An 11924-nucleotide genomic window follows, 5' to 3' on the forward strand; every position below is an offset into this window, starting at 1 on the left:
TATTTAGTTGTTGTTTTTCTTCGGTTAGCAGAGCTAGAGGAAATGACGGTGGGATAAGGGATTACAGTTTGCGAGATTGGGTTAGCTGGCAGATGGTCGGTCTTGAAAGCTACAATGGATGATAATAATTATTATATTTAATAATTATTGTATTTATATAGCGCTGAATCTTGTGCAGAGACAAATCAAAGCGCTTTCGCACCAGTCATTCAAACGCATGCATAACTCTAAAACTGAAAAAAAAATGTGCGCAAAGATTAAAAAAAAAAAAAAAAATGTATGTCGGTGTATATGCATGCACACGAATGTATGAGTTGTTGTGCATGTGTTTAGGTGAGTATATTTTGGTTTAAGAATGTTAATTGCTTGCTCTTGTGTACGCGTTTCCATTTCCGCCAAACAATTTTGGCCAATGCATATCGGCACACACACACACACACACACACACACACACACACACACACACACACACACACCCACGCATTTGCTTATACTATATTGACTCCAGCATGAGACCATAGCAGAAGAAAACCAGGCCAGTCAGTGGTCAATCAGCCAGGCTGCCTGCTTGCTTGCTTGGTGTGATTGACTGACCAGCAGACTTGACCGCTCAGTGACCGCCACCATAGACTGGTTGGTTCTCTGCCGCTAATGCTGCTGCTGCTACTGCTGCTGGTGGTGGTGGTGGTGGTGGTGGTGGTAGCAATGGACTGACCCATCCGTCTCCTAGCAATCAAAGACACTGTATCCCACAGACAATCAGTGGGATTGTTAATGTCTGTCCATGCCCATGCCCTGTGTCTGTCTTTAGCTCTGCTGACAGTAGACTCGGTTCGGTTTTTTGTCGTCTCTGCTGCTGCTCTTGAGACCATGGAACACAGTTTGCATAGGGGTTGGGGGAGTGGGGGTGGGGCAGGGGGTTGGAAGATGGGGAGGTGGGGTGGAAGAGGTGGTGGGGAAGGGGGGGGAGGGTAAGCGGGGGGGGGGGGAGATAGATGTGTTGTACAGAGGTGATGAGAATGAAGAGAAGACGTTGGGAGTAGGGGTGAAGAGAAGCACAAAGAGAGATGGAGGGGGTGGGGGGGGGACTGTTAGAGGGGAGATAGAGATAGAGGGAGAGAGAGAGGAGAGAGAGAGAGAGAAGGGAGAGAGAGAAAGGAGAGGGAAGTGGGAGAGAGAAAGTTGAGGTAAAGAGAGATAGATAGAGAGGGAGACAGAGAGAAGAGAGAGAAGGGAGAGAGACAGAGACACAGAGAGAAGAGAGAGAAGGGAGAGAGACGTGGGAGAGAGGCAGTTGAGAGAGAGAGAGACAGACAGACAGACAGACAGACAGAGACACAGGGAGAGAGAGAGAGAAGAGAGAGAAGGGAGAGGGACGTGGGAGAGAGGCAGTTGAGAGAGAGAGAGAGAGAGAGAGAGAGAGAGAGAGAGAGAGAGGAGAGACAGAGTGGAGAGAAAATGGGGTGGAGTTAAAAGAAGCTGGGACAGAGAAACATACAAATAACAGGAGAGGCAAGGCCTTCAAGACTCACTTGTGATACACCTAAAACAAAATCCAAGTTTTTTATGTATTGAATATAATTTTAACATATGTTTAAGATGAGAAAGATCAGTTTAAAGCAAATTAAGTCCCCTAGCATTAATTACAGAGTAATTTCCCTTTTTTTACTATCTGCACCAAAACGTTTGCAAAATAAATAAAACTTCCATGCTTAGCAAAAGAAGTTCCTGTTTGAACAAAAAATGATAATAATGACTGCTCTTGTTGATGGGTCAGAATATCAGATCAAAGTGCCAAGTTGAGAGAATACAAAAAATATAAATATAACAGTAAATGCAGTTTGCATATAATTAGGCTTCATTTATTATTTTTTGTGCCCATCCCAGAGGTGCAATATTGTTTTAAACAAGATGACTGGAAAGATCTGAATTTTTCCTATTTTTATGCTTAATTTAGTGTCAACTGACAAAGTATTTGCAGAGGAAATGTCAATGTTAAAGTTTACCACGGACACACACACACACACACACACACACACACACACACACACACACACACACACACACACACACACAGAGCCGAACACCGGGTTAAAACATAGACTCACTTTGTTTACACAAGTGAGTCAAAAACCACAACAACAAAAAAAGCGATAGGCAGAGACACATATACAAAGAACCAGTGAAAAAGAGAGAAAGACGAGAGATTGATAACAAACAGATAAAGACAGACACAGAAAGACTGGTCAGACAGACAGATAGACAGACACATATCCCTATCTATCTATCTATACATCTGACAATACACGTATGGGTTTAATAAATATATAGAGAAAAAAAGATAAATATATAGCTACATAGAAACAGATAGGTAGATGGTCAGATTGAAGACAACGACGACGACGACGACGAAGAAGAAGAAGAAGAAGAGGAGGAGGAGAAGAAGAACAAGAACAAGAACAAGAGCAAGGAGAAGAAGAAGAAGAAGAAGAAGAAGGAGGAGGAGGAGGAGAACAAGAACAAGAACAAGAGCAAGGAGAAGAAGAAGAAGAAGAAGAAGAAGAGGAGGAGCAAGGAGAAGAAAAAGAACAAGAAAAGAAGAAGAAGAAGAAAACGAAATAGAGGAAAGACGGTGGCAGTGGCAGCGCTCGTATTCAAGAAAAAGGAAATCAATGGAATCCCTGATTAACCAACCCCTCACACTGTTATTATCAGCGCGTCTGTCTCCTGGATTCACCGCCAACTGATCAGCACACAAAACACAGTTTGCGACTCCAGTGTATGTCGCTGGTGAGAGAGAGAGAGAGAGAGAGAGAGAGAGAGAGAGAGAGAGAGAGAGAGACAGACAGACAGACAGACAGACAGACAGACATAGACAGAACACTGAACGCTGAACGCTGAAATGTTTAATGTCACTAGCTGTAAAGCTCTGGCGACAGACATAGTAGGTACAAATCAGAACAAAAAATGATGCAAAACAAATAATCTGGAACAGAAAGGAAAAAAAAAAAAAACATAATCAAAGTAAACTAAACTACTAAAGGATAAGCGGCATTTTGGGTACTTTTGGTCATTTGCTTTAAAAAGTCCATGTGGCAGGCGGGTACTGTAGAGTGACCCCACCCCCCCCGCCCCCTCCACCCCCCCTAGCCCCCCCCCCCCCCCCAGTCGTTCGTCTCCAAGGTTTGAACAGTACACAGGAAACAAAGTACATATAATCTGAGAGAGAGAGAGAGAGAGAGAGAGAGAGAGAGTGTGTGTGTGCATGCGTGCGTGCACGCGTACGTGCGTGCGTGCATGAGAGGTGCTTTTCTATTTATGGTGTACGAAACTAGTCGAAAGTAGCTAATGACTTAATCTAATGACTTTCATGTATTTATTCATTTATTTATTCATTTATAATCATTAATTCAATGATGTATCCACTTACTTTTCACGCACTTCCCTCCCACCTCTAAAGCCTGAGTAAGTGCGCTGGGTCACGCTGTTGGCTAGGCATCTGCTTAGCAGATGTAGTGTGGCGCATATGGATTTGTCCGAATGCAATGACACCTAGTACCTTGAGTACTTAAACTGAACTGAACTGATGACTTTTCTACGTTGTTGTGATCGTGATTGTAGGCATATGTATGTATACGTGTGTGTGTGTGTGTGTGTGTGTGTGTGTGTGTGTGTGTGTGTGTGTGTGTGTGTGTGTGTGTGTGTTCGTGTATATGAGAGTGTGTGTGTGTGTGTGTGTGTGTGTGTGTGTGCGCGAGCATGCGTGAGTTTGTGTGTGTGTGTTTGTGCGCAAGCGCGAGCGCGTGTGTGTGAGTATGTGTGTGTATGAGCGTGTATGCATGTGCGTGTGCGTGCGTGTGTGTGTATGTGTGTGTGACTGTGTGTTTACGTGTGTACGTGTGTTAGTGTGAATCTTTGTTTGCTTTGCGAACTTCTTCTTTCAAGTTTTAAGAAAGTTATCTTATTTCATTGAAATTTTTGCTTATTTTGTTCTCTCTCTCTCTCTCTCTGTGTGTGTGTGTGTGTGTGTGTGTGTGTGTGTGTGTGTGTGTGTGTGTGTGTGTCTGTGTGCCTGTGTCTTTTCTTTCTTTAAGTGCGCTTTTTTTGTTGTTGTTGTAGTTCTTGGCTTGTTTTGCATCTTGATTGGTTTACTCGTTTACCTCGTTTACTTTTTTTTATTTCTTTTGGTGTCCTGTTTCCCGTGTTCTTTGTTTGTTTGATTTTGTACTGATTTCGTTTTTTGTTTTGCTTTGTTTGTTTCTGAATTTTGTTCTTCACTCTCTCTCCCCGCACCCCCCCCCCCCCCTCCCCTTCCCCCCGCCCTTTCTTTTCTACACACCCCTTTTAATCCCTTCACAACCCTGAAACGATTCTCCCTAACAACGTCGATTTTATTTTTGTTTGTTTGTTTTATTTGTTTTGTTTGTTTGTTTGTTTGCTGGATAGATTACTTTGAGGAGCTTTTATTCTGTTCTTGTGTTTGTTTGGTTTTTTTTTGGTTTTTTGTTGTTGCTTGTTTGCTTGTTTGTTTTCTTTTCTTTTTTCTTTTTTTTTTTCTCTTTGCGTAGTCTTGTTTACTGGCTGAACACTGACATTTTGTTTTTTGGGGGTTTTTTTTTCTTTCTTTCTTTTTCTTTGCTGGTGTTGGTTTTCGTTTCCGAGTGTTTGTTTTCTTGGTAACAAAAAAAATTATCAATAAAACAACGCAATAGAACAATATGTTACCGTTTCTCTGAGAGAGAGAGAGAGAGAGAGAGAGAGAGAGAGAGAGAAAGAGAGAGAGAGAGAGAGAGAGTGTGTGTGTGTGTGAGTGTGTGTGTTACCGTTGGTCTCAAAGTGTGTGTGTGTGTGTGTGTGCACACACACGTACGAACACACACACACAACACACACACACACACACACACACACACACACACACACATACCCACAACACACATACACACACACACACACATACCCACAACACACATACACACACACACATATACCCACAACACACACACACACACACACACACACACACACACACACACATACCCAGAGCACACACACACACACACACACACACACACACACACACACACACACACACACACACACACACACACACACACACACACACAGAACTCTCCCCTCCCTCCGCACCCTCACCCCTTTCTCCCTCCCTCTCCCCGCCCCCTGACCAAGATGACCACAGGAAAATCAATCCCCCCCCCACACCCCCCAAGCTATCTGATCAAGCCCAGCCCACACAGCATTAGCGACAAAGTTCACGGCAAGAGTACAGCTAGACAGCCGAAGGAAAAAGACAGACAGACAGAAAGAAAGAAAGAAAGAAAAGAAAGAAAGATGAACAATATTAGCAGCGTCAGTGTGTACATGCGCGCACGAACGCTAACTTGCGCTGGCTCCTTGGAGAGACGAGGGGGATGGGGGTTGGTGGGGGTGGGGGGGGGGGGGGGGTGGAGAGAGGATTTGAGAATGTATGGTGCCCGGTGTCTGTCAAACACACAGATAATGAATCTGAATAATTATGGAAAATCTCCCCTCAGAGTCTAGCCTTCATCCAATCCTAATTACTCTTTTCTTTTACCTCAGATAAGGGATGGAACAGAGAGACACAGAGAGAGAGAGAGAGAGAGAGAGAGAGACAGACAGACAGACAGACAGACAGACAGACAGACAGACAGACAGACACAGAAAGAGACAGATTCAGAAGAGAGACAGACACAGCATGAGAGAGGGAGTACTCTCTCCGTATGTCAATCAGTTAGTTGACTCGATACTCGGACTCCTTTCTCTTTCCATTAAAGGTGACTTCAGCTGTGTACACAGTGCTGTTGTTCGGTGAATCACCAACTACTAGTAGTATACTGTCTGGAGTTCCTAATCACCGATGACCACTTTGCACTTTCTGATACCTTGTATCAGAGAGAATAAATGAATGAATGTTTTATTGCATTCAGGCCATAGGCATCATTGCATTAGGATGCTGGGAAGGGGGACGTGCTGACAATAGCATTCCGTTGACATTCCTTTGAATATTAGAAATTATCCAATACTCTGAAGTTGCTTGTATCAGAGAGAGAGAGAGAGAGAGAGAGAGAGATGGGGAACTCAGAACTCAGAAGGTTTAATTTACTTCGGCCTTTGGCCACAATATATCGGGTGTCCCCCCAAAAAGTGAACCGCCTTTTGACAAGTACTTTCTCAGTGACAGAGACACCGAATTCATTGAACATTTTCACACATTAACCTTAAGGAATCATCAACAAGTTTGCAAAATATCTAAAAGATCGGACGCAAATTCTGCAAGTATTGCTAAATTCAAAACAGCATGCCAAAAAATCCAATATCACAGGAAAACTCACTTATTTCAGTTTATGCTCAATGTGGCCTCCATCTTCCTCCACGACTAAACGAAGCCGTTTCTTTCAAGCAGAAATGCTTTTACGTATTTCTTCCACCGACATCTCCTCCCACGACATAATTATCCTGTCCTTTAACACCTGCTCGGTCAATTTGTCTCTCACTTCCCGGTAAACTTTCTCTTTCAGAGAGTCCCATATGGCATAATCCATTGGGTTGCAGTCAGGACTTTGTGGAGACCATTCATCCTTCTTGATGAATTCTGGTGTAGCCTCCTCCAGATGGGCCTGAGTTACCCTACTTGTGTGTGAAGAAGCCCCATCTTGCTGAAACACGTAATTGTTTCTAGGATAGAGGCGCCTGCAATCCGGGAGAAGATTGTCATCCAATAACTGAATGTAGCTTCCACTATCAACCTTGGCTGATAGAGGCGAGAAGGCTGATTTTCTCGTTTCCGTTTCCCATAAACGCGATCGTTTTGGCGATTTTTAGCTATCTCTACGTCTTTCTCGTCTGTGAAATGATCTTTTTCACATCAGTGGCCGAGTAGCGGTCACTGAATTTACGGCAGCGAATTTTTCTTTTCCCTGTAACATTTTGGTCCCTCCTTGATACCCCTATCCTCTTGAAGGGCTTCAGCTCCAGTTCTTTCGCCATTCTTTGCACAGAAGCTTGCTCACTTGTAAATCACTTGCAATTTCTCCAAGAGATTTGTGGGTCCCTGGGTTCTCCTCCTGGGATTGAATCAGTTCCGCGTATTTAAGCTTAAGTCTATTTAGAGTGACATGACTCCACCCTTTGCCTGGAAATTCTTTTACGATCCCTCTTCCACCCCAGCGTTTCTCCTTGAAGCAGTTTTCAATGGTAACCTTATCACTTTCACTCAAAGGCATGGTTGATCACACACACACACACACACACACACACACACACACACACACACACACACACACACGGAACGAAGCCCAGAAAGTCCAGCTCGGGTCAACAGCCGACAAAAGAGGAGATAAAACGGGGTGCAGGTGTGGAGAATTTTCATCGACCCGAACACTTTCCTTCCGAAGGTAGGTTTGTGTGAGAGAGAGAGAGAGAGAGTGTGTGTGTGTGTGTGTGTGTGTGTGTGTGTGTGTGTGTGTGTGTGTGTGTGTGTGTGTGTGTGTGTGAGTGAGTGTGTGTTTGTGTGTTTCTGGGTGGATGTGTGTGTGTGTGTGTGTGTGTGTGTGTGTGTGTGTACGCGCGCGAGCGCGCGCGTGTGTGTGTATGCGTATGTGTGTACGTGATTGTGTGTGTGTAGGGGGCGCGGGGTGGGGGCCGGCGGTAGGGCCACCTTCTACTCCCTTAGTAACGTCCCCCGGCCTAGAATGTCCGTCTGAATAGCTCGCTTCACCACCGCTCACCCACCCCTCCCCCTCGCCCCCCATCCCACCACCCCACTACTACCCCTTCAATCCCCTCTGAACCCCCCCCCCCCCCCCACCACCACCACAACCCTTTCCTCCCCTATCCCGCCCCTACTTATGCACCCTCCTTCCTTCCTTCCTTCCTTCCTTCCTCCACAATAACTCCACCAAACCATTTTCTTTTTCTTTTTTTTCAGATTTCTTTGTTTATTTTTCTTCCTTAATTAACGTGCGTGATATCTCAGCCAAAACGATTATAGCCACGTGCGTTATGCACCAAACAGGAGAAAAACAACAACAACTGCATTTCGGGGTGACAGAAGTGGAGGAGGGGAAGGAGGGGGCGTGGGGGGGGGGGGGGAGGGAGCTTAATTCAGTCTTCAGTACATTGTTTATAACAGTATACGTTGATGTTTATGATCGCACTGTCTTCAACCTCAACCATGCAAAAAAAAAAAAAAAAAAAAAAAAAAAAAAATATATATATATATATATATATATACAATTTTTAAAATAGAAATATGTTAACTGCTGCTTTTACATTCGCTCCCAAAGCACCCACCCCATTACCCCCCTCCACCCCTTCCCCCACACCCCATCCCCTCCCCCTCCCGCCCACAACCACACCACCACCACCACCACCACCACCACCACCCCGCAACAACCAACCCCCACACCCCGAAAAAGAGGATTCGAAGCAACAACAACAACAACAACAACAAGAAAAAAAAAAAAGTTAACAAACGACTATCACATCATTCAAGCTACAAGTTCATTACGATCGCAAAATATTTTTCTGTGTTTAACAATTACCTGGCTGCCACGTTTGCACAGAAGATGCGTTTTGTTTGAAGAAATAAATAATAAAAAAAAACCCCACAAAACAGAAACAAAAAAACAAAAAACAAAAACAAAACACCCAATATATAACCGCAGCCCATAAATACATATATATATATAAAAAAAATTTTTAAAAAACACCCCAAAAACACCACCATCACCACCAAAGCGACGTGTGTGTAAGAAGCATTTACAGATGTCATCCATTAGATCACAACAACAAACAGAGGCACAGGAAGGGCGTTGAACACAGGTGCCAGGGTTAGCAGCATGCACTGCCTTAACCTTTCAGCACACACACACACACACACACACACACAACACACACACACACACACACACACACACACACACACACACACACACACACACACACACACACACACACACACACACACACACGAAAGAACGAAGGAGTGAAGAAAGGAAAAACAGAGAGAAGAAAGGGAAAGGAAAGAGACCAAAAAAAAGAAAGGTAAGCCGGCGGAAAGAAAAAGACAGGATGATGAAAAAAGAAAGAGAGGGAACAGAAAGAACTACAGAAAGAAAGAGGGGGAACAGAAGGAAAGAAAGAAAGAACTACAGAAAGAACTATAGAAAGAAAGAAAGAACTACAGAAAGAAAGAAAGAACTACAGAAAGAAGGAAAGAAAGAACTACAGAAAGAAAGAGAGGGAACAGAAAGAACTACAGAAAGAAAGAAAGAACTACAGAAAGAAAGAACTACAGAAAGAAAGAAAGAACTACAGAAAGAACTACAGAAAGAAAGAAAGAAAGAAAGAAAGAAAGAACTACAGAAAGAAAGAAAGAACTATAAAGAACTACAGAACTACAGAAAGAAAGAACTACAGAAAGAAAGAAAGAACTACAGAAAGAAAGAAAGAACTACAGAAAAAACTACAGAAAGAAGGAAAGAAAGAACTACAGAAAGAAAGAAAGAACTACAGAAAGAAAGAAAGAAAGAACTACAGAAAGAAAGAACTACAGAAAAAAACTACAGAAAGAAAGAAAGAACTACAGAAAGAAAGAAAGAACTATAAAGAACTACAGAAAGAAAGAACTATAAAGAACTACAGAAAGAAGGAAAGAAAGAACTACAGAAAGAAAGAACTATAAAGAACTACAGAAAGAAGGAAAGAAAGAACTACAGAAAGAAAGAACTACAGAAAAAACTACAGAAAGAAAGAAAGAACTACAGAAAGAAAGAAAGAACTATAAAGAACTACAGAAAGAAGGAAAGAACTACAGAAAGAAAGAAAGAACTACAGAAAGAAAGAAAGAACTATAAAGAACTACAGAAAGAAGGAAAGAAAGAACTACAGAAAGAAAGAACAGAAAGAAAGAAAGAATAACAGAAAGAATAACAGAAAGAAAGAAAGACATACAGAACTACAGAAAGAACCACAGAAAGGAAAAGTAAAGAAAGATGCTGATAGCGCTCTTAGCCTGCTGGGTTCCAGAGATGACGGGCACACTGACGTTTCAAGTCCTCAGTGAACAACGAATTTTTTTTTTTTTTTTTTGCGTTTGTTGGCTTTGTTTCTTTCTTTCTTTCTTTCTGTCTTTCTTTATATGTTGGTTTTTGTTTCGTCTGTTCTAATGAATTCCTATCTCTATTGTCCAACCCACACTCCCCTTTCTGCTACATTTCAGATAACGAGGAGGAGGAGAGGAGGAGGAGAGGAGGAGGAGGAGAGGAGGAGGAGGAGAGCAGGAGGAGAGGAGGAAGAAGAAGACAAGGAGGAGTAAAGGAGGAGGATGAACAGAAGAAGACGAGGAAGGGGAAGGAGAATAAGACGAGGAGGAGGAGGAGGAAGTTGACGACGACGACGACGACGAGAAGAAGAAGTAAAATAAGAAGAATGAGGAGGAGGAGGAGGAGGACGAGGGTGAGGAAGAAGACAAGGAAGATGAAAGAAGGAGGAGGAAAAGAAGAAGACGATGAAGGAGGAGGAAAATAAGACGAGGAGGAGGAAGTTGACGACCACAACGACGAGAAGAAGAAGTAAAAGAAGAAGAATGAGGAGGAGGAGGAAGAAGAAGAAGAAGAAGACAAGGAAGAGTAAAGGAGGAGGATGAAAAGAAGACGAGGAAGGAAGAGGAAAATAAGACGACGAGGAGGAGGAAGTTGACGACGACGAGAAGAAGAAGGAGTAAAAGAAGAAGAATGAGGAGGAGGAGGGTGAGGAAGAAGAAGAAGAAGAAGACAAGGAAGATGAGAGAAGGAGGAGGAAAAGAAGAAGACGATGAAGGAGGAGGAGGAGGTAGTTGACGACGACGACGACGACGACGAAAAGAAGGAGGAGTGGAAGAAGAAGACAGACAGACAGACAGACAGATACCCCTATCTATCTATAAACATCAATATATCTATGTATACAGCTGACAATACACATATGGGTTTAATTTACAGAGAGAAAGAGATAGAGATATAGCTGTATAGACAAAGGTTGGCAGGTAGATGGTAGAAGAAGAAGAAGAAGAAGAAGAAGAAGAAGAAGAAGAAGAAGAACAAGAACAAGAACAAGAACAAGAACAAGAAGAACAAGAACAAGAACAAGAACAAGAAGAAGGAGGAGGAGGAGGAGGAGGAGAACGAGGAGGAGGAGAACGAGGAGGAAGAAGAGGTGGCGAAGAAGAAAAAGAAATACAAAAGACAAAAAGAAAGAAAGAAAAGAGAAGAAGAGAAAATATACATCAGACAACCGAGACAATGAGCCAGTTAAAAAATTCGCCCTGAACGGCAACAGTGGGCGAAATGTCGCAGAAAGATATACGATCGCTCTTATTAAAACAAAACACAGCGGCCAACAGGACTTTAGCCCTACTGAAGAACCACATAGAGAGAGAGAGAGAGGGGGGGGGTGAGAGAGAGAAGGGGGAGAGGGAGAGAGAGGGAGAGAGAAAGAAAGAAAGAGAGAGAGAGATGAGAGAGACAGAGAGAGAGAGAGAGAGAGAGAGACAGAGAGAGAGAGAGACTTTAAATGTCAAACGGGCGAACAAATCCCATTGCAACTCCAATTTTTTCCCCTCCTTCTTCTTTTCAATCAATCCTTACCACCCACCTCCAGTTACCCTCTGTGTCCCCCTCCCTCAGCCCCCCCCTCCCGCTCCCCCCCCCCCACACACACACACACACCGCCGCCCCCAACCTCCCCCCCCACACACACACACACCGCCGCCCCCCCCCCCCCCCACACACACACACACCGCCGCCCCCAACCCCCCTCCCGCATTCTTCTTGCTGTCTGTTCTTCCTCTTTGTTTGTTTGTTTGTCTGTCTCTGTTCCTGGTTGTCTGTCGCTGTCTCTTG

Source organism: Babylonia areolata, chromosome 1 (assembly GCF_041734735.1).
Source record: "Babylonia areolata isolate BAREFJ2019XMU chromosome 1, ASM4173473v1, whole genome shotgun sequence".
Classification (NCBI taxonomy): Eukaryota; Metazoa; Mollusca; class Gastropoda; order Neogastropoda; family Buccinidae; genus Babylonia; species Babylonia areolata.